Source organism: Dreissena polymorpha, chromosome 6 (genome assembly GCF_020536995.1).
Source record: "Dreissena polymorpha isolate Duluth1 chromosome 6, UMN_Dpol_1.0, whole genome shotgun sequence".
Classification (NCBI taxonomy): Eukaryota; Metazoa; Mollusca; class Bivalvia; order Myida; family Dreissenidae; genus Dreissena; species Dreissena polymorpha.
The window spans coordinates 6,033,469-6,058,807 of NC_068360.1; the positions used below are offsets into that span (position 1 = coordinate 6,033,469).

At 35.1% G+C, this 25,339-nt stretch overlaps 1 long non-coding RNA gene across 2 annotated transcripts; it reads right to left on the reverse strand.

Annotated features, from left to right (window-relative positions):
- Positions 1-12,581: 12,581 nt before the first annotated feature.
- Positions 12,582-17,090, reverse strand: LOC127835275 (uncharacterized). 2 transcript variants are annotated; one of them, XR_008028436.1, is made up of 4 exons: positions 17,047-17,090; positions 16,029-16,149; positions 15,743-15,859; positions 12,582-12,701 (listed from the first exon to the last, which is right to left on the reverse strand). It is a non-coding gene; the product is annotated as an uncharacterized LOC127835275 (long non-coding RNA). The 2 variants fall into 2 exon arrangements; XR_008028437.1 differs by having other exon boundaries at positions 16,029-16,142; positions 17,047-17,065.
- Positions 17,091-25,339: the final 8,249 nt, after the last annotated feature.

Sequence of the window (25,339 nt, forward strand, 5' to 3'; positions counted from 1 at the left end):
CGAGCGTTGGCACCCGTTATGCGGTGCTCTTGTTTCTTTTTGGGTTTTTTATTGGATTTTTTTTTCAATTTCTGCTCTTTGCAAGTGTATGCATGCATTATTTTATATACTAGTACATAAAATACAAAATCTAGCCTAATACCTCAAAAATATATGGCTTATGTTCAATAATTATTTGAAATGATACAAGAAGTGTTTTTTTCCATTGACATTATAAAAGCGATGATCAAAACATTTAAACACTTAAATATCTCGTTCACTTAGTAAAATATTACAAGTTAAAGCAGTTTTACATTTTACCTTTAATTTAATAACAACTTGTTTAAAATACAAATCTGAGCTCAATATTGTTCGACTTGATATTTTAACATGTCACTTATCTGATAACACAGTCATTAGAATGTGTCCTAATTTAAAAAACACTGTTATACCCTATAAATTTTCAACTGACAGCATAAGACCAGACCGTCATTCACTTGGGTGAAAGCAATAAGTGCAGTTTAACTTTTTTTTCCTTTGCTTTATTAGTCGATTCACCACTTTCTCTTCAAGTATCAGTTTTAGTTTTCAGCATTTCGCCCCGCCCCCCCCCCCCAATAAAAAAAACACGCAATTTGATGTTCATGGTGACAGGAATCATGTTTGTTACAATAATTTTTATCTCACCTGATTGCTTAGGTGAGCTTTTGTGACCGGTCTTTGTCCGTCGTCTGTCCGTCCGTCCGTCCACATTTGTTCGTAAACACTCTAGAAGCCAGATTTATTGTCCGATCTTCATGAAACTTGGTCAAAGCTTCGTCTCAATGAAATCTCGGGCCAGTTCGAAACTGGGTCGTGCCGGGTCAAAAACTAGGTCCCTAGGTCTAAAAAAGGAAAAATACTTGTCACATTTCATGCCCAATCTTCATGTAACTTTGTCAAAATGTTTGTCTTAATGATATGTTGGCTGAGTTCAAAAGTGGTTCCGGTCCGTGGAAAAACATGGCCGCCAGTGGGCGGGGCAGTTTTCCTTATTTGGCTATAGAGAAACCTTGTAAACACTCTAGAAATCACAATGTTTGCCCAATCCTCATGAAAGTTGGTCAAAACATGGGTTTTATTGATTTCTCAGATGAGTTCGAACATGTTACAAATCGGTAAAAAAACATGGCCGCCAGTGGGCGGGGCATTTTTTTTCTATATGTATATAGTGAAAACATGTGAACACTCTAAAAGTCACATTTTTGGCCCAATGTTCATGAAATTTGGTCAGAACATGTGTTTCCTTGATATGAGAGTCGAGTTCGAAAATAGTTCCGGTCCGTTGAAAAACATGGTTGCCAGGGGGACAGGCAGTTTTCCTTATATTTATATAGTAAAAAGGCTTGTAAACAATAATGAATTAAGGTCATGTAACATGCGAGACAACTCTTCTAAATATTGCATTTAAGTTTACAGTAGTTACTCCCCTTTGACTATTAATGTTTTCATAATAATACAGTGTATTTTCTAGAGGGCACATTTCTTTTCCGATCTTCATGAAACTTGGTCAGAAGCTTTGTCCCAATGATATCTCGGTCGAGTTCGAAACTGGGTCATGCCGGGTCAAAAACTAGGTCACTAGGTAAAAAAAAACAACCTTGTAAACACTGTAGAAGTCACATTTCATGCCCAATCTTCATGAAACTTTGTCAAAATGTTTGCCTTAATAATATGCGGGGCAATTTTCTCTATATGTATATAGTGAAAAGATGTGAACACTCTAGAAGTCACATTTTTGGCCCAATTTTCATGAAATTTGGTTAGAACATTTGTTTCTTTGACACGAGAGTTAAGTTAAAAAATTGTTCCGGTCAGTTGAATAACATGGCTGCCGGGGGAGGGGCAGTTTTCTTATAAATAAAGCTTGTGAACACTCTAGAAGTCACATTTTTTGCCCAATCATCATGAAACATGATGAAATGCTTGGTTTTATATATATCTCAGATGAGTTCGCAAATGGTCCCGATCGGTAAAAAAACATGGCCGCCAGAGGGGGGGGGGCAGTTTTCCTTATGTGACTAGAGAGAAACCTTGTGATCGAACACTATAGAATATAAAGAAGTGAAACTCCAGCTGCTGGAGCAGTATTGAATTTTCATTAAAAACAATTAGTTGGTCCTTTATTTAAGGCAAGTGACCGATTGCCCAAACAGTACAAAACAGCACAATACAGCACAATACAAACCAACATAAACACAAAATATGAATAAAGCTGGGGTCACCGCCTTGGAACGAAGTCTCAATTTTTGCCTAATCATCGTAAAAAGTTGGAAAATGGCTCAGATCGGTGAAACACACACTTTTAAGCTCACCTGATTGCTCAGGTGAGGTTTTAGAATTGGTATTTGTCCGCCGTCCGTCCGTCCACATTTGGTTTGTAAACACTCTGGCATTCACACTTCTCAAGCATTCTTTATGAAAGTTGCTGATAGATCTCAGTCAAGTTTGATAATGAGCAAAATCACATAATTAATGCCATGGTTATTGCCCTTAAATTGTCCAAACTTTCATTATATTATACAAAATCCTTGTAAACACTCTAAAGGTCACAATTTTGTTTCAGATTTTATGAATCTTGGTCAAAATATTTATTTTTGTAAGCAAAGTTTGAAGTTTGGTAAGGGGAGTCAACTTAAAATATAGGTCACCAGGTAAAAGCTTACAAAAACAAAAACACTCCATACGCCAGAGTTTTGGTTCAATAATGATAAAACTTGACCAGGATGTTTGTCTGGACAATATCTAGGTCAAGTTTGACGTTTGGTAAAGATTAAATGAACCGACTCCTCTCAGGCGAGCGAACTAGGGCCATCTTAGCCCTCTTGTTTACATGGTTTTTGCCTTTATCGGGAAGAATGCTTAACATATGCGCATAGCATTCAAGAAGAACTAGTCTTCACACAACTAAGCACAAAAAACAACACGTTTTGCAATGGGCAAGGCTTGCGATCAGTTTATTGACAACACACATCCACGAATATTACATGTTCGTATCATATAGCAATCAAGTTCAATCGTAATACAACCTTGACAGGACAATTTTCGAACTATAAATTATATAACAAATTATAACTATAATGTGTATACATCACTTCTAGTATTGTGTCCTTAATTGGTGTTTTCATGGCCAGGGTGTAAAACAAGAGATAAAAATTCATCAGAAGCCCAATGTAAAATAACTCTGGAAAACTGTATCTGAAAACAACCAATATTAACATGTAACTAAACATTATGTAACACAAACATAACATGTCATTTGAGCCAATTTACTTCTAATGCGGTTCGAATTTAAAAAAGTAAAAGTTTACTGATCGAAGTCTAGCGTAGAACTGACCAAACAATGAACACCCCGTGCAAATTCCCGCCTATGTCCACCTGAGTGACCATCACTCACGTGACAACCACACGCATGAACGAACCGCACATATTCCTGTTTTGTGCGGTGCGTTATGTTTAGACATACGTTCTGTGCTATACTCCGTAACGCACAGAACTGAAAAGTCTCTCCCGTGCTATTTAACCTGAAATCTAAGATCTCGCAAACGGACTATAAAAAAGCAGGGGTATACATGATGTTGCTCAGCTCTTAAAAATCTAAGATGGTGGTAAACAACACGAACAACACCAGTGCAGACATTACCATCAGCAGCGAAAAGACGAAAGCTGGCTTGTTTGGACGTGTCACCAGACATGACTCTCTGTGCAAGACTGCAAAGGCACGCTAGAGAAGTCGTCGTCGAGGACGTCAGAGGAAACGTTTAATGGAAAATGTGAAAGAGGGGACGTCCTTCCCCATGGTTGATCTACTCCAAGCAGTCCACACCAGCCCAGACTGGCGGAGGATCTTAGTGACATTGTCCCTCATTTCCCCCCAAACAGCCAAAGCGGTAAAGGGAATGATGCTGGGGATGATTACACAGACATCACACAGTCTGCAGAGTCCAGTTTTTATGTACATCTCTCAGGAAATGTTTAAATTTACAATTGGTGTCGTTGTTGTTCTGTTTAATCTCCGAATGGTTTCAAGGGATGGGAATATAGGATTACCCAAAGGCTATCGTTTTTCATATCTTTCCGTCCATCCGTCCGAAAACAATATGGATCTTTCAATAAATCAAAAACTACTTAACCTAGGTTGATTAAACTAAGAATGTTGATAAACGGCCTTACTGGAAATATTGAATTTATTTCGTTTTGTTCGTTACACCCATATTGTGATTTATGTAGTATCAGAAATAATGTAAGACTTAAATCGGGAAACTGCCATAATAACAAAGCCCTTAAATGAGTTGTATGAACCTTATTATTGAGAACATCTTCCTACTTCCTCGGTAGGAGACTACTGTTCTGTCTATAAAAAATCTCTTGTTTACATTGATTTGATTTAGTGAGTATTGTTGACCATACTATAAGGATGTAATGCCGTTGATGCTTGTCATTGTTTTAATAATGATGATAAGTTGACGATTGTAGCGTCAATGTTAACTGAGAAGATGTTAAGGATTCTTTTTTGTTCAGCAAAGTGTAATTATTATAAAATTAATAGCGTGTAGGTAAAGCAAATAATGTCTATATACAATGTTAATGCTCAAACACGCTAAGTCAACATTGAAAATTTACTGAACTTTTCTGTGAATCTTTCCTTAAACACCTATCAAGTAAGCTATATGTGGTTTATATATGCAATCAACTATATGCAACTTTATTGAATAGATTAGATGACTTTTATGTACGGACCATTGTCTCGAAAGTTTTACATATGATTTTTATATAAATATAAATAGAGAATATAGAGAATAAAATGTTAATTAGCAATCGCTTGTATGCTTAGAATGAGAAAACCGCGAGGTTTTTTCGAGTCATTTTGTATTTGTGCTGAGTCTGATTTAATTATTAAAAAAATAGGGCAGTAATATGTTTTTCTGTTAATTACACCCTCATCCCACCATTAGTACATTAACACTGAATTATAATCGCTTTATAAATGTAATGCATTTTAGCGGTAATTTATGCTTTTACTGACGTTCGACGCGTTAATCATAACGTCATAAGCACTTTCACTAAATATGTGTTAATGCGTTTTTGCTTTTTGCTGGTTTTTGTGTCTAAAATATATTTCATTTTCTATGGAATTGTTTGTTCTGTTGAATCTGATATGTTTATTCCGAACCTCTACACATTGACTTATGTACACGCCTACTAATCTGAAATAAATTATATCAGGCACCTTTGTTTCAGGTTTATAGCAACCTAGATGGATGATAAATCCACATGACAAGTCTTGTCATAAAAAATTATATACAGTTGCTCAACTTTAGTCAAGTGATTCTAGGTCGATATAAAACGTAAATCTTGCTATTTAACATTTTCTGGATATTAAAAAAATTCTTGAAAGAAGTTCTTTGCAACGTGATAAACATGATTTTGGCAACATAAGTACCATATTTGAATTGTTTTAAAACGTGCTCGTCCGTTCTTGTTTATGTGAACGTAGCTTTACTGCAGTTATAACGAAGACGAACAAACATAGTGGACAAAGTCGCATCGTGGACACGTTGAAGTATGAAAAACGCACGCCGTTATGGTAACGACCATGCAATCCCGACGGAAATGGAAACGATAGCACCGATGGAAAGATTCCCATCACTTGACACCGTATCGGCCCGTGTTGTATCGGCTGGAATAAAAACGAGTCCCACGCGTAGTTTACGTATTGTATACGAAAGCTAGTGAAACATTAATGTTCTGTTTTACATAACCTGAACATATATACGCTATTTGTTCACATTTTCTCAGCAAATTAGAATATTAAAAATTTGTATTAAATAATTTTTGCCACAACAATACTAACTATCTAAATAATACCAAATAATACAATTTAATCCTCTACCACAGCGATTGCTCTAAATTGTTTGAGAGTATTGAGAATGCAACTAAATAAACACAGAAATAGTATTTAACACACACTAAACGCCTTTCTAAGTTATTTGATTTTGATGGATTGTTTAAAGGACCCCCACCACGAATTAGTTCCGTAATAAATTAAAATTGTATACATAATCTGCATAATGACACTCCACAAATAATATCAGTAGAGACATTATTGTTAATATCCGTTACTTATAACCGATATAGAGTTCATAACAATGCAAATAACATTTCAAATAGATGATAAAATTTGTATTCGTAGCCAAATGTTATGGGTATAGAGGCAAGATGCATTCTCTGCGGAACCATAACGTACTTCGTCTGCAGGTTAATGGGTATTTCTCAGGTTAAAACCTGAAAGAAGCACCCAATGAGCACCCAATGTTATGATGATAAAAAATGGATCAGCCGTTCAGTTGTCGACAAATACATTACAACATGAACACTATATAACTCTACACCCCAAACGACACATTATTATGTGCGGTAAGTTATAGATCGAGTGGCTGTTTGTGTGTTATTTTATCTCAAAATATTAGATCTACTGCATATAATTCCATAATAAATTATAACTAATATCCCTTATCGCTATTTTCATTTTAAACACAAAATTCATTTAAAAAATTATTGTTATCTAAAATCTTAAATGTTTGCTGTTGAAATGGCTAATGATTTCAATATAAAGAACTGCTATTCTTTATTTCTTTGTTATTACTTATAAGTTCAATTAAAACTCTTCTTTGAGTCCATTATAAAAGAGGTAAGAAAGTGTGTATAATATTTAGTTTATATTTGTTACAGCCATTTACAACAACGGAGGCACAGACCGCACCAACCACAACTGAGGCTCTTACTGAGGCTTCAACCACAACAACTAAGAGTACTCCGACCCCTACAAGCCTTACATCATCTGGTAAAGTCATTCATTTAATTATAAACAATTATTGTAAATTATTTGCATACACTTTATATTATCTAAATAATTGGTCATTATTTGCATACACTTTATATTATCTAAATAATTGGTCATTATTAAAATATCCAATCTTTTTAAACGATAAACATATTAATGTTGCATAATGTTGTTCAATAACACTCCTACTAAATCAGTAATTTTAAAATAGTGTGTTTAAAGCTATAAGTGTTAATGATATTAAACCATGGGTTACTCTGATTTAAACATGTCATGTTTTATTATTATTTCCTTTTAGATATCATCATGAAAGTGGTTTTCATAACCATCGGCATTACATTCGGGGTTGGTTTGATGGTAGTTCTTGGAGTTGTTAGGATGGCACGCCCGAGAAGCAGAGATATTGAAATGTTTCCTCTTCCCTCCCATCCACCGCCACCACCGCCGCCGCCGCCACCGCCGCCGCCATCACCGCCGCCACCACCATCATCACCATCACTAAGACGATCACGAAGACCTACACAGATTGTTAAAAGATTGAATTTGTAACAATCTTTGCAGGTCATTGTGACCGTCTTAGTGGCGGCGGTAGTTTAATAGTTTAAAATTGTTTGTTTTTTATGCCATTTTTATGCTCCTAAAGGAGGGTATAAAGTGATCGCACTGTCCGTCTGTCTGTCCGTCACACTTGTTTTTTTCCAGTTTTGATTTAGAAATGGTTTTTTTCAGTAGTAATTTACTATACTTCTTACATTCATGTTTTGTTGTTTGTTTGTTTTCAAAGTTTTACTAATATAAATATTTATATATGTATCTTAATTGTTTTACATGTTTTGTAGTTCATTCAGTTTTTGTTGTTTTAATAAAGTTTTCGAAGGAAAATGCTTTTTCATTAGTTGTACCAGTATATGGACTTGGACTATGTGTGTGGTGAATGCCTTTACTGTTGGAGTTATGTTGAAGTCAAGCGTTGAATTCGCGTATTAACTTATTACTACTGACATTAAGATTAAGCCAAGTAATGACTTTGGCAATTTAAGTATTTCCTGTGAAGTTATCCTTAAACAATATTGTGGTGATGTTATCAGAAAATAAATCCTTCTAAATACTTCTAATTGAATTTGCCTTCTTAAAATTAAAAAAAAACAAAAATAAAACCTTCTAACTACTTCTAATTGAATTTGCTACCTTAAAATTAAAAACAAAAATAAGAACTTAATGTGTGACAAATCTAATCGGTCTTCCGGGCTTTTATTAATTTAAAAACCAACAACTATCTAAATTAAAGATTTGACCTTTGTTTATAATTGGATATGTCTGTTGGGAACCCAGACAAACCTGTCAATTACTTTCATGATAACCTCCACGCGCGGCTACAAATGTGTGTTAGACAACTGGTCTCGTCCGTTTCAATGGATCGTTGTTTAGATCATATACTCTTATGAACCCCGCTTCACTTCTCTTTTTTCTCTTTTGTACTCGAAATTACAAAAATACGCTCGGTTAAAAGGAGTAAGTGTAATTGTACCTCAAACGCTGACTAACAGATTTAAAAGTCTCTTGACTATATTAACTATAAATTACACCCAATGATTGTAACGCTTAAGTATGTAAACCACGTCAGGTACATTTGAAGGCTATTTCAGAGCGGGGGTTAATATTTAGTTTGAAGTAAAAATGGAAAATGCTTTCATGTTTTAATCCTATTCACAATCACCCTTATATTCATTACTAGTTCAATCAACAAAACACCTCCTGAAGTGTATTGAGTAAAAGACGCGTGCTTATTTATACTAGCGGACTGGCTCGAAAATGCTTCGTTAAATTGATGTACATAAAAAAAATGACGGATGAAAAAATAAACCACCTAATCCAACGGCACTATTAAACCGTGCATACTCGTACCTAAATGATCTTATTATAACGCATCAATATGGCGGATCCATCCTATATTCAACCGACGGAAGTCGTCAATATAGCGGCAATCATTCGAACCGCTTAAATGGTTATCATATATCAAACCGACGGAAACCGTCAATAAAGCGGCAATTAATCGAACCGCCCGCTAACATGCTCACTTATCATATATCAAACCGACGGAAGTTAAACCGTCAAGATGGCGTCAAACCCACAGGTGGTTAGCGTGAGGCTATGATATTAATTAGTAAAAACATCATTTTGAATGATAAATTATCATATAATAACGAAAAATCAACTTTTCTGGAAAAAAAAATCACTATCAAATATATATATATAACAATGTATCCAACTCGAAATCACCCGAAAACGGGGTGCATCGCTTTGAACAGCCATTTCTTCATCAATTTTGCAGCGATTTTCACGAACCCGGTCTTATTTAACGTACAAATGAATTTCCTTTCTGGAAATGTTTATGTCTTGCAATATTTTTACAAATACTGGGTCAACTTTTAAGAATTAACACGATACACAACTCGCGTGACCCAGTTAACATCGATCAGACAGTATTCATGACTGAAATCTTCACGGAGTAGAGCATTTTCCCTGCAAAGTTCACGGACCTCGATACCATAATTCAATAAAACGTTTGAAAAAACATTCTTACCGTGCTTGTCGTTGCATTATGCATCAAAACTAACTGTCAAGCGCCGTTTGAAACCTTTGTTTACATACATTTCAACTAACTGACATTTTAACACACGAATGATTTCATTGGTCCAATGCGAAGGTGTGTCTTTACAACTGGAGATTTCATTCATGAATACTGTCTGATCGAGTTCTTTCTTATATATCACGTGACAAACTTTTGTTTATTCTTTAAATGCATGCAACGTAGAATGTTCTGGTGTGAGTAGGTTACATGTAAGAAATATTAATAAATATGACAAATCACCCATCTCCATTCACTTTAACCTTAGTTTCAAAGAGGCAAATCAAACTTCCACACATAATCATTTGTTTAAAATGTCGTTGTTGTTCTATTATCGCTCACCAACGAGCATCAACATGGGTATTCTACTAACTGTCAACTTCATACAGCGTAAAGTAACTTTAAATGTGAGTTGTTGTTTTTTACCATTGTTTTTAGTTGTGTTTTTTCAAATACATATTTATTAAAAATATTTCAATTTAAAAAAATAGTGTCTTAATTTGTTACCGTATATACATGATGTTCACGCACTTTGACTACTGCTCAGCATGCAAGTTAGTGCTAGGAGAGAAAACGCATTAAGTGTCTGGTCAGCCATTTTTTTAAACATTGGGTCTGAATGTGTTTTTTTTTAAAAGCTGTTCTGAGTTTTTGTTGACAGAAAATGCGTATTGTTATGCCGATAGCAATAGATTTTTTATGGTGTATAAACTGACTGAAACACGATAGTATAGCCTTACTCTGGATTTTTTGTTTTATATGAGTTTTGCCTAACCTAAGTACTGCCTTACCTAAGTACTGCCTTACCTAAGTACTGCCTTACCTTAGTTCTGCCTTACCTAAGTACTGCCTTACCTAAGTACTCATATGCTCGAACAATTCAAGAAAGAACTAGGACCTTAACTAAGGAAACAAAAGCTAAAACTATACCACTGCACTAAACAGGCGTTTAAAAATTGATGGGAGATTCTATGTTCGTAATATACGTATTTGAAAATTATCGATGACACGCGTTACAAACGCTTTGTTATTTTTCCGATTTCGATTGATGATCATTATAAAAGACCCTATAATTTTTAACAATTTTCTTTTTGTCAGAAGTGTTATTTTTCTTGTCAAACATAACACTAATTTCATTCTCAAAACGGTGAACAAGTCCCATTAAATAAAATTAATTAACTATCCTTCAATAGTACCATAATTCAGAAGTAGATTACAGAAACGAAATTCATAACGACCATGTCAATCCCGATACCGACATATTCTGGTACAACGTCTAATCAATAACCTTTTGCGTATCATTTGTATTGGAACAACAACTTCAACATAGACATGGGATACTGAAAATGCTGTTCTAGATGAAAATATGCACACGGAGTTTACTTGCATGTTAAGGGATTTCAAAATTTTTTGCTTGTCAAACAGGCTTTGTAACCTAACGACCTTAATTTCACAAACTAGAATGCGGTTGTGTTTGAATTGAAAAGTAATCTGAATGAATATGTCTAGTGTTGCGGATGGATTTAGTGAGTCAGAATTTAAACAAAAGTGTACGAATAATATGCCTTGAATCGAACCGGTTAGAATAATCCTAGATTGTATTTCTTTTAAATTATCGCGGACACTACAGTTCACTGTTAAGCAATGAGTGGAGAACAATACTCACATATTGAATTAATATAAATGTGTAGTTATAATCTTCATAGATTTTTATATATTTGTATGAAATGTGTACAAGGGCAATTAACAGTTATTGCTTTGATGTTTAGCTGTATCTTTGATCCAAGAAATGTATTCTCAAAAATAGCCCGCTTATCATTATCAAATGTTATGAAATAGAGAAGAAAAATGCATCTCAACTTTTTTAACGCCAGTTTAACGATGAACTGTGGAATCTCGTTATCTACTTAACGTCAGATTACGGTCGCAACGTTTTTGTTTCGTTTAGAATAATGGGTTTAGTAGAGGTGTTTTAAATATAGTGCTGTGTTAATATTCCATCAGGCGCGTATGAATACACATATAACCAAACAAACCTTGCCACTTCCTGTTGACTGGAGGAAGAAAAAAAATCCGGTAGATATTGCAAGTAGAAACAGTATAAATAGAGAATACACGGTTGGTGCTGGGATGAAAAAAGTTTATCCGCTTAAAACTGAAAATAGGGCGAGCTTTAGCGACACATCCCGTGTGTTCGTTGTATCCAGTTTCTACGAAATTGCATTTTGAAAGCACTTATTAATAAGTTAAATATGTTTACCGACAGGTTTGGAACCTAAATCATCTTTCATTTATTCGTACTTCCCGAAAAAATAGACCTCTTATTCTTCCCATCACTTCATTGTAATTGTCATGTTAAAACGATATTAAAAGTAACTGAAAACATGTTAGTTTATTGTATAAGTCTTAATTTAAATTCAGTATGCAGATACTGCAGTACGACTTTTAGAAATGTAATTGCGTCACGCCTAAGCCATGCAGTTGAGTTGTTTAAAAACTTATCTTACTAGAATTAGAGTGTGTCGGAATTTATATGCAATTGGTATGAATATGTGAAGTGCTTTTGGATGGATCAGGTGAAAGAGATTTTAAATAACAGCGTACGGATAATATTCCTGGTATTGAACTGGTGAGATTAATCATAGATTATGTATTATGTATCATGTATTATTTTTTTTAGAATTTACCCTGATGGTGCAGTTCATAGTTAAGCATGAGCGGACGAAATTGTTCACAAATTGAATTAATATAAATGTATGTTTGATATATATATACAATACATTTGACCAAAGAACAATATGCTCAAAGCATAACCCGCTTCTCACCACCAAATGTTATGAAAGAGAAAGGAAAAAGCGTTGATAATGATTAAAGCCATGTGTAGATTAACTATCAATTGTTGAATCTTTGGTATCTTCTAAACATCATATTGCAGTCGCAATATTTTATTGCTAGAAATATTGGGTAAGTAGAGGTGCTTTGAGTTAAGTGCTGTGTCATGATGTTATCCGGCGCGTATGAATACACTCCTAACCTAATTAACTTTGCCACTTCCCTTTGATCAGGTCCATGTTGCACGAAGAAACATGACACATTTTAATGAATATATTTAGCTGTTTTGTTGTTTTGTTTTTACATTATTATTGAAACAATTTTTCAACTAAAAGTCCCATCAACCGCCAATCATTGGGTTGTTGTCGTTTCGGATACCTGAAATAAAAGTAAAATATATTCGTTAGTATACATATATTTCTAAACAAGTAATGAAGATTAATACAGTATGTAGAAGTATGTTTGTTGGCGATTTATGTAAATATGTAGGTAAATACAAGCATGTATCAAATCGCCATAGTAAACAAACTCATTAGCGCGTTGTTTTTTCGGAGGCCTCATTTTTAGGGATGTCAACGAAAATTCGAATAATTGCTCGCGAACCGAATATTCGAATCTAAATTTGGAATTCTTATATTCGATTATTTATTTTTACTATCAAAATATTTCATTTTGTGTAGTTTAAAGCCATATTTCAATAATAAAATACATGTGTCGATTTTGTGGTGTAGATAGTTACTATCTCTGTTTAAAAGTTTGCGTACAAGTATACACGCCAGATGGCCCTGGTATACTTGTTACTTTTTCGCAAATGATATGGCGATATTTGCGAAAACACAGGGAGAGTTACAAAGTAACATCAACCTCTTTAATACTTTCAGATTTTAAACATGGAAACTTACTTCAAGAAGATAAAAACAAAATAGTTGTTTTCAAAAAATGCGGTAGATGTATTCTAACGAACATTGGAAGTAAGGGGGCAAGGATTTAATGGTGGTAAACGATTTTATTTAACTTGTACTGTTTTAAACTATACTTGAAACTTTAAACTTAATAAAAGAAATTGGCTGGTTAAGTTATAAAGCCACTTAATGAACAACCATGAAACTTATGACATTATGTAAACAATATTGTTCCAAATTTTAAGCACTGTTTTTGTAAGTTTGATCTTTAGTTACTCATCAGAGGTATGTTGTTTCACAAAATCTAATGTACTAAAATGAATAAACCTTTTATTTTGGCAAACGTATTTTAAAAGTGAAAACTAATACATCATATGCTGGTATCTGTAGGATCTATATCCATTGCACATAACAAGATATGTAAAAATTATTAAATATTGGATCACATTTATAAACACTGATATTAGAAAGGTGTACGAACAAGCTGTTTTACGCTGTAATAAGATATGTTAAAATGGTATTACAATGTTCAGTCATGGGTTTTCTTATGGTTTTGAAGACGCTGAAAGTATTTATTTAAAGTCTTTCATAAATACATTAAAACAAATCTTAATAGATACATTTAAACAGGAATTGTTACAGAATATGCAGACCAATATTGTTTTGCGAGCTATTCTCTTTTCAAAGACAAATATTGTTACGAATAATACGTTGATGTTATACCTTAGAATGTTCTTTGTAAAAAAAGTGACTATCAGTGCAATCACTAAGGATACAAACAGGAAAATTTGCTAGAAAAAGGATTTCTAGAGATAAACGATATTGTTTATTATGTTATACACAATAGATAACATATATAGGAATAATAAAAACTCCAGGAAGAGTATCAGGTGATAAACTCTCATAAACATCGCTAGTCTTTTATTTAAGGAGAGTGACGGATTGCCTATACAATAAAGAATTACAAGAATAAAATAAATAAAGCTGGAGTCTCCGCCTTGCAACGATCAATGAAAAGCAATAGGGGTTTAAACCAGTTTGATGAAGCATCGAACCTCACACTTAGCCCAGAATTAATCACCAACATTCAAGTTTAACTAAAAATAACCTCATATCATTGTTATTCAAATTAAAAAAGTAAGAAAAGAGAATTTAAATTCGATTTAATTGCAATTAAATGTCTCCATGGTTGAATATGCACCAGAGCAATAAAATAACATTTTTTAGGCACGATAAAAAGACGGAATTGCAAATATCAACTAGAAAGTAGCATCATATAGTATCAACCCGAAGTAATCGTAATGCATCTCAGGAACAAACGGTAATACAGGGTCAAAAAGCCAAATTACATATATTTACATGCAAAAACTACGTTGCATTGTTTTACATTCATCATAATTGTTGTTCGGAATTTGGGAGCGTCAATTTATTATAGTACAACACTCGAGAGATGCGACGGTTTCAACTCTTTTATTTACCATGGTAAAACATGGCCATACATTAATTCATCGCGTTACATGGCGATTCTCTACAAATAGAGATATGAAAATAATAAATACCAGGTTCAAATCGTTAACAAATTACAATTGCTACATAAACATAGATAATATGTTCAAAAATGTTTACTTTTTGAAATCATGTAAATCTAATATCCTATAGTATGGTAGTTTCTTGTTGAGTCGTGGTTTCTTTTAGAGTCGTGGTGATAGAGATCGCTTGAAATTACGTGATTACACGTTCCAAAATCATGCAGTTGTTAGAAAAATAGTTTTGACCAGGTCAACACCGTTTTTCTTATCAAAAATGCGACAAAAAACAGGTCAATATTGTAATTCATCAGACCTATTATCAAATATTTCCTCTTTTATAGTTTATCGATAAAACTGAATCAGTTCATAAACAACGCTTTTAGCATCAAATTATGGCATACGTGTATCATTTACGCAGCCAGTTTACTTACTACCTTAACGGTTTAAAACTTCACTAAAATAACTGATTAGAAATTCCGTTTACCAAGATAAATAGCATTTTATGCGTATTTATTCTTATTCGATGAGATACGCAAATAACACCTTCACATACAAAATGCCATCCCACTTTTTGACAAAGAATGCACAATGCAATGATAAGTCTTTGACATATGCTACCACATTTTCCAATTTGTAAAACAATCTGCGAGATAAGAATCCTTGCCACAAACAGACCAAATCTCCTGTTGAAAACATATTCTAAAAGACTCTCATATCCGTCATTATTCGCGAAGTCGCCAAAAATAATGTTAATGAAAGCAAAAGTCGAGTTCCGTAACTGTGTAAAGTTAATTAAGGATTGCGTAAAAAATCGGATTTCATTCGACTATTCGTTCGGAAGTTTATTCAAGTATTCGAATAACTAACCTTTTGGTAATAGATGACATCACTATTTTTTGTATTTGTATATGCAGGGAAAAAAAATTTGTGACAAAAGTTCGTTCGATATTTTTTTTTCATTTGAGCAATACTGTAATTTTACATGTACCTCGAATATGTCAGCCGTTAATATATGCCAGGCAGCGGCAATCATCATTACTATCGCACCAACCGCCATACGGACATTCGCTTGAGCAACGCGTATAGCATGTATAGCGTTTTTCAGCTGAAACAATTACACAAAAAAAATCCTGAACAATTCAATATTTATGCCTACAATCAATTCGAATGTTTGCATTGATATCGATTTAATTTAATGACGACATTAAACAATATTACATAGGCGTAAGCAAACTATTTCTTTTTCAATAATTGAAGGTCAACGGTGTACTTACGTGCTGCGGAAGCAGTCAGAGCCACCGTCGCCACTAGCAGAGAGAGTACCAGAAGTTTGCACAGCATCGTGAGATTTCAACAACGGTTGATGCCTTGTGTGCTTGTGTCAGCTCCTATATACTATTAGCCATATCAGAAGCATCTAAATTGGGAGACTCTCAAACACGCTAACACCCAATCGGGAAAATAGGAACGTGAGATAAGAATAAAAACAGACGGCTGCACCTTAAAGTTAGATGGACTAAGAAAAGTGAAAAATATGTTTTTTGGTCTAATCATGACATAAGCGATATGCGTCCTCAAGTTATAAAGCGTAATCCATTTCGCTATGTTAAGTAAAAGGTGACATTGACCTAAGCCTCATGAATGTCGCAGTACTAAAGATTTCTCGATATAGGTTTTATATACCTTTAGATAATTTGCATGAAATGTTTGTGTATTTTTGCCATCAAACCTACTAGGCCGATAGTTAAAACGGCCCAAAGTAAAAATTACCCCTAAACTTTCGGCCTCATGTTTTGTTAAAACGGCCACACAATTGCTTATAATTCGTTTGAATAATTAAATAAATATTTTTTTATTATTTTCACGCATGATAAAATAAAATGCACGACAAGGCAATTGTTTCATTATAGTACAAGTAAAGAAATAACTAACGACAGAACAATAAAGATATAATGTTATTACATATGGGCATATGGTGTGCAGATGCGATCATGCAGTAATTGGTACATTCAGGTTGTAAATAAACGATGTCTTAGATTTGTATTTGCATGCTGACTTTTAAACAATAATCATACACCCAAGGCAGGTTAATTTAGTTTAAACATACATATTTAAACCATTCGAAATTTTTAACTTAATAATATGCGCAAACTATAATTAAAAAGCTGAAATAAATACAAGTTAACGCTCGTGAAAACAACAATTATAATACGCGTATATGTTTTATAAGATACTTTACTAGATACTTAACTTGTTTTCAACAGCAACATGTTAGATATAATATTTGGTTACTTTAACAAAGTATTCCATACACTTGACCCTAGAATTGAGCGTGATCACAAAGATTGGCGATAAATATACACGAGTCCGAAAGCTGTGTCTTGGTTATACTGTAATAACTCAGAGGCGTCGGAGCTGGGGCGGCAGGGGCGGCGGCCGCCGCCCAAATATTTTCGGCAAAAATGAAATTTCGGTAATGACCTTTTTTCATTTTTTTATTATTTCAATACCCGTATTTTTGAAAATATCTTTACCATGAAGCAAGGTTATCACGCTTTCACGGTTATGACATGTGTATTGTTGATTGTTATCACCCGCCTGTGGTAATGTACGTGTCAATTACGTTGTTAATTGGTCGGTCTCTTTTATAACGATAATCCCTTTACGCAAAGTCGCAAATGAATGTGCCCAGTATAAGGAAACCCGGATGCCTACATTTGGAAAATTTGAAGCGTGATGACCTTGTGGTTACTGGTACCTATATGGTTGCCGGACAGTGTTCAGTATTCAATGTAAAAATAACCTTGTGGTAAATGTATGGTTGTCGGTCAGTGTTAAAATTAAAAAAACAAAACTACATGTATATAGACAAATTACCATATTTGATTGCGATAGCGTTCACATTTGATTGTTGTGTGATGTTATAGTTGTATGTTTCATGCGATATCGTAATATTGTTACTGTACATACATGTATAAAAATACATCAAATAAAACTTAATACAAGCATCTTAATTTGACTTTTAGCAGTTTAATCAGTATTGACGTTACATGATCCCTATTGTTGTGTCGCCTGCTACAAAGTACAAACTGCGACATATATGGATCACTTCTCCATCGTCTGTCTGTTATTATTAGATCTATATAGATTAAAAAAAACATGGTAAACTTGAGGATTTCAAAATGTTTACAAAATATAGAAATCTCGTTCAGGAGATTTGTATCAAACAAATACAAGAATGTATACTTTACCATTTCGTTACTTTCACAACTGGAGCGTTTTTAAAGTCTCTCAGTGTATCTTATCGAGGAAATGTGTTTTCTCAATGTATATGTGTAGTATTATTACTTGTTCGCATAAAAAAAAATGAACTGTGATTCCAGTTTATATGAGATGGGTGTTTCATACTCGTAATTATCGGTGGATTAACAAACTGACAAAACTCGCCTGACTCAGGGACTTTGTTTGTATAGGTCCCTGCCTGACTTAATAGTGGATCTACGTAAGTAATAGACCTTTGATCAATTTTGTTTTTCTTTAATTATTTTTGCCGACTTTCTTTAACCGTGCCGTCTGCCAAAAAACCTGCAATTATCGGATGGTCAATCAATGATCACGTTATAATTAGACAACTTACGGCACGCGCGAATAGGCATGAGTGTGTAGTTATAGAAACCAATATTAAGGGACTGCTTTGTCACGGTCAATTAACGATCCATGCGGGGGGTAAATTGAAGTTGCATGTACCTCGGGTCAGTGAATACACTGAAACTAAAACGTACCCGGGAATTTTAACGCTTAATCGGGCTCGATTGGTCATTGTCGGCTTGGGTACTACTAACATGTACCCTGGGTAAGGGTGTCACGTTTACAGATTTTTCTAAACGTTTAAACGAACTGAAATAAACGAAACGTTACCGTTTAAAAGGTATCCCTATGTCCGAGTAAAAGCATCAGTACCATCGCATTTCCAAACTGAAAATAGTTATTTCCGGAAGTAATATTCCGTGCATATCCCATTCGCGTCATTACGTCATATTAAAACCATAAAATATTATAAAACAGACCATCCGTATCACCACATGTGTATTCGTCATTCTATAAAAAAACAATTTAAAAAACGTCGAAAATAATGTAAAATCGATGAAAAATACTGTTTCCGAAAACGACACGTATTTTGCACATGAAATCCAATGTGCATATCGTTTGACCGCAGAAAATGAAACACCAGTTAGGGAGCAAACACGTAATCAATATATAATATAGTTAAAATATTGCTTTTCAGAATGCTATCGCAGTGTTTTACTTTGCTAATCAATCAATTAAAACATTTCAAGATGGCGGCATATGCACTATTTCGTTGCCAAGTTGTAAGATTTTCGGAAAGTAGAGCAGATTTTCCGTTAGTTTCCGTTCATGTCTGTGCCATCTGCTAACCAATCAGAAATACATTATTGCCGAATTCGGTAGCCCGGATTTACCGCAAGTACCCGGATTTCGCAGTTCTTCATCGATATACTTCGTACGGCTAGTCGGCTACGTTATTTGCACCCCAATATTTATTATATTGATATTGACTGTCGTTTAAACGTTTACTGTTTTGGTAAACGTTTTTCAGCAAAACATGAAACGCGACCGTTAAAACGTTTAAACGTGACACTCTTTACCCTGGGTACTATTAAGTATACTTATATGCATTCTATACATAGATGGTGACGTCACTACGTTATTGTCACCTCTATCCTTAGACGCATCACGCACCTCCATTTGGAGGCATTTATGACTACGACACAAAGAAGTCCGCGGATGAATGACGAATTTGTTTTAGAAGTAAACACGATTGTTACGAATTAGAATTAAATTGATATTTTGTTCAGTATTATGGTCTTACGTTAGTATCAATTAATATTTTCAACAATTTTGCTCTTTATTCATTTTTTTTAACTGTACTTTCACTTTCGGTTTTTGAACAACATGGATCCTTTATTGACGAAAGTTTTAATGAAATAGGGTTTTCAAAACCGCTTAAAGAGTGTCAGAAGGAGTGTCTGATGCATGTTTTGAATAGACACGATATCATGGCTATATTGCCGACTGGGTATGGGAAAAGTCTGATCTTTCAAGTGGCTCCATTTGCATTGAAGGAAAAGTTCAAGTTGACTTGTTCGGTTTGTTTAATTTTGACACCCTTAAACAGTATCATGATGGACCAGATCAATGCATTGAGCAAATAGGGAATAAGTGCGTGTTGGCTAGACTATAACTGTCAAAGTGGTCAGACCGCAGCAAGTGTCGAAGACAGTTCTGACGAGGAAGATACTGCTAAGGGCGAAAGTGTTGTCAATGTACCTTTAGAAGATATAATTAAAGGAAAGTACTCATTGGTGTATTCCCATCCAGAAGCATTTCTGAGCACAACAAATGGAACAGCAATATTGAGTGCATTTGAGAGAGATAGAACTGTTTCATGCATTGCTGTTGATGAAGCCCACATGATCCTTGAATGGTAATTTTCCCAATTGTATGCTTATTTTAATGAGGTCACGGTGGTGTAGTTGATGAGGTGTCTGCCTAGCTATCAGGAGTTTGTGGGTTCGCTCCCTACTCGGGGACCGTTCTCATTTTCTCCTCCATAAACACCTAGTACTGGTTATTCCCAGGAAACGGACTCAATAATTCCTATAATGCTCTTAAGGGCGCTTGGCAATAAACATAGATAGCTTATATTCCATAATCTATCTTTTTTCATAAAATGAGTTTTTATGATCATGCAGGTTTTGTGTTTGAACCTCGCAATTTTCTTATACCCAATTTCCATCATATAATCATCATCATAATCCGCAGCAGCAGCATTACCATATACATCATCATCATCATCATCATCATTAGCAACTGCATAATTGTGTTGTATGACCAGAATTTAATGCAAATACAAAAAACACAACCATTACAATGGATAAAACATTTTAATAATTCGAAGAAATTCAATCACTGTTAACTCATGCATACTTAAGTTACATACATTTTTATTCAATATTTTAAGACATTTATATTAAATCAAAAATGATATACATTATGTATGTTCAAGATGCTGTATTGGAATCTGAAATATTTGAATCTTTTACTTGAGAAAAACAACTCGAGATCTCTAAAATGGAATGCAATGACGGTCTACATATTTAACCCTTTGCATGCTGGGAATTTTGTCGTCTGCTTAATTGTCGTCTGCTGAATTTCTAAAATTAGCATTTTCTTTGATTTTTTCAAAGAATATTATCAGAATAGCAAACAGTTTGGATCCTGATGAGACGCCACGTTATGTGGCGTCTCATCTGGATCCAAACTGTTTGCAAAGGCCTTCAAAATTCGGTTCCCGCACTGTCAGTAAGACCGGTGTGACACAATGTACTTATATGTACCATGGGTATGATAAATATACTAAAACGTACCCAGGAATTTTAACACTAAATTGGTAATTGTTGGCTTTAACAAAATAATTATGTTGACATGTATGTCATTTTTTCTGTTAAACAGCCTCTATAGACGATGTCAGTTCCATAGATAAGGAGGCTGACATCTTGCCGGTCACGTGACCCGCCGCCATTACGGTGCTCTCAGACTTCCAGATATCAGTAGCAGCACCGGTAGCATCGATATAGCATTGTTTTATTTTTAATATACAAACGCCCGTTTACTATATTCACAATGGCATCGGACACAACTATCGGTAAGTAGATGGTTTATTTAAGCTTTTTATGCACGTTTCAATAATCAATGCGACCTATTAAGTGCATTACAATGTTGTAATAGCGACCGTTGTTTTAAGCTTTTGTTTTGACAGTTGCACTATAATGATTAAAATTGTTTACAGACGCTCGCTTGAGTCTAATTTTATTCACTCAATGGCAGTTATGTCAGCCCGGTATAATTATCAGCCAATCGAAACGATAGTTAAATTTAATTGTCACGCGAACGCGTAAACATTACCAAATATGGAACAATGTAAACATGGACATTTTTTTGACACTGATCAAATTGCCGCACAAACCATAGGCGCTCGATGTCAATGTTTATATTTATTATTTTTTTATTATTTTGTTTTTAGTTACCCGTTGTTTATTATAATGCATACACATACTAAATCAATACAAATCTTCCGACAAAACGTCTGCTTAAAAAAAGTTCGAATATGTACATAGAAATTGTCAATTTCTATGTACATAGTCGAACTTTTTTTAAGCAGACGTTTTATTTATGCTGTGGCATTAGCATAGAGCCATGGACTCGCTGGAAAAACCTGTACAGACAAGGATAGGCTGTGGGGTAGAGGTGCAGGGACAGCTGTGCTGCATAAGGAGTTTGAGAACATTAACTTCGAAAGACCCAAGCCAGACGATGCACGAATACTTAAAAAAACACAAAAAAGGCGACAGGAACCCAACTGCCAAAAATAAGATCATTCCTTGATCACTCTGATCTTCAAGATCATGCCAGTGAGTCGTGCACCAACAAGCTGTGGACATGTAAAGGTACACTGCTCCAAAAAATCTTGAGTGCGAAGGAAAAACCAGTGAATGAGATGAAGTCAGTGGAACACAGTGACCACACCATAGACCCATCAAGGCCCGTTAACGAAGTGACTTGTCAGCCGTGTGATGCATTTTATAAGAAATACATAAATCTTTCTGCTGAAGCAAAGACCAACATCAGCCAAGCTACCTCCTTGCAATGCTCCACGCTATGGAGTGATGCTCGAAAGCTGAGGATTTCATCGAGTAAGGTCCATGCTCTTCCTAAAACAAGCCGTGCAGACCCAAACAAGTTCGTGACGAACCAGATCTACCCACGGTTTAAAGGGAACAGTGCCACTCAGCATGGGCAAAAGTATGAAGCTGAAGCCAGAGCTTGGTTTGAGCAGAACACTGGCCTAAAAGTGGTTCAAACTGGCGTTGTCATCGACCAGACAGAACCATATCTTGCCGCAAGTCCAGATGGACTTGTTGGCGAGGACACCATTCTTGAAATTAAGTGCCCAACAAAGCCCTTGAGGGAACTTATTGAAAGCGGAACATATGATGTTGTGCACACCAAATCAGGGGACCACTGCCTTAACCCAAAAGGACGAAATGGGTACTACACACAAGTGCAGATAGCTATGCACTGCACTGCACGACACCACTGCAGGTTTGTTGTGTGGACAAAAGCCGAGGGATTGATAGTGGATGTTCCCTACGACGCCAACTTTGTTAGAACCACTCTGGTTAGAATTCGAGAGTTCTACTTCAAACACCTGTTAGTCCGTCTGGTAGATGAGCATTATTTTAAGAGACTAATGATATCTGATCAATACAAACACTACTGTTGATAGCAGTTTGAGGCAAATAACAGTAGTGTTTGTATTGATCAGATATGAGTCGCGTTCTGAGAAAACAGGGCATAATGCATTGGCGTAAAGTATCATCCCAAATTAGCCTGTGCAGTACGCACAGGCTTATCAGGGACGACACTTTCCGCCTAAATTGGATTTTTGCTAAGAAGATACTTCATTTAAACGAAAAATGTAAAAAAAAAGCGGAAAGTGTTTTCCATGAATAGCCTGTGAGGATTGCACAGGCTAATCTGGGACGACAATTTACACACATGTATTATGCCCAGTTTTCTCAGAAAATTACTATCATTATAATTATTAATTGTAGAATAAATAATAAATATGAATTTTAATCACTAAAGCTACATTCTAATACTCGGTGAAACTAAAAGTTAAACTTGCTCATAGAATAGTAGAGAAATGCATGTGCTAATATCAATATTTTATTATTTATTAGCTAAATTGGTTAAAATAAAACATGTACTAAAACATATATTGTGTTCATTTTCATTCTTCTGTATCCGACTCATTCATTAGTTGCTCCTATTGACAATATGCATTCTTGGATGTACTAATTAAGGCTCTTTAAAACAATGAAAAACATTTCTTCAATCCTCAGAAGTATTCTCTTTAATTAAGGAGCCCTGCAAATTACAAAGGGCGGCAATCACTCGCATTTTCTTATCAAGTTTTGTGGTCGATTTAATATTCAAAGTTGTACTTAATATTCTGAAGCATTTCAGTCTATTTATGGCTCTTTAAACATGTATTCGTACAGATGCGATACGCCTTGATGCAATGGTTTCTTGTGCAGATAGCTGTGTTCTTCCTTTCATAAATGCTGGAATGTTCAATTTAACTTGTCTAGCACACAGTTCTTCGCCTATAGTAAACCCGCGATCGGCCATAACTTCATCGCCAGGTAATAAGTATTCCAAGAAACCTGAAGATTTAGTGATGAAATTATCACTAGCTCTCCCGCCATATGCTTTTGACACAAACATTATGTACCCATTTGGAGCAATAGCTACAAGAAATTTGGCAGTATTATGACTTTTATAATTGCTGTAAGTCTGATTCCTAGCTTTCAAAGTGAACGGTCGCTGAATAAAAACTTCAGTACAGTCAATAATGCATGTTGTCTTTGGGTAAGTGTCTACAAATGATGAAGGCAATGCTCTTCTTATAGATGTTCTAGGTAGCCAAACTACACAGTCACTCAACTTTACAGCCAAAATGTCAATCCATGTGTGAAATATGTTGGCGACTAATGGTCTTGAAATGTTGAAGCGCCTGCTAATATCAAAAAATGTCAAACCTAGCCGCAGTCTCATCAAGACAGATAAATTTGATCTGAAATGTTTAATTTATAACTTAAAGCTTTACCAAATGGAATCATCATAGCTATTAGGGCCATCAGTACACTATAGTCAAGTCCTGTATAAAAGCGTGCATCAGTGTCTGAAGAAATGTCATCAATGCTGAATTCTGGCGTGGTTTGTTGAGTAGATGCACATTTAGTGGTTTTATGATATGCATATGGATGGTCAAGTCTAATTAAATCATCAGTCTGGGTGCTAGCCTCTACCATCTTAGGCACATTGTTGCAAAAACCTGGACAGCATGTTGTTTTGCACTCAATCTGTTCATAACTAATGTCATTTACACAATCCGGTGGTAACATAGTGGCGGAAAACATGGGCTCGTAGGGCTCCAGCTTCACGTTGTCACTCACAGGCATCAGCGCTCTTCTGACCAGCTGACGTCTTGGCTTTGGCGTCTTGGTCACTTCATAGCCCATGTTGACGGTAGGCAGAGGTTTTTTTTCTTCGTTGGCAGCCCATCTACAAAATGCAGGGAACAAACCTGAAAATAGAAAATACATTAATCTGTCAGTATCTAAACTGATGCATGTAATAAAAAATATTTGTAATTCCCACCCCTGAACCATACTTTGGGGGGGGGGGGGGGGGGGGCTGGGGCTCAAAAGGTAAAATATTAAATTTTGTTACTTTGGTAAAACTGACCTTATCGAAACTCATACTCAAAAAGCATGTTGATGAAGTTTTTTTAAAATAAAAGTTTGTTTAAGATAAACAATTTCATTTTAAGGTAATCGGCAGTGCCACGGAGCGTATATCTAATCTAGAGTCCGTGGCAGCGCGTTTTACAACATCGGATTTTGGGCGGGAATACACCTCGGGTACAGTCTAATAT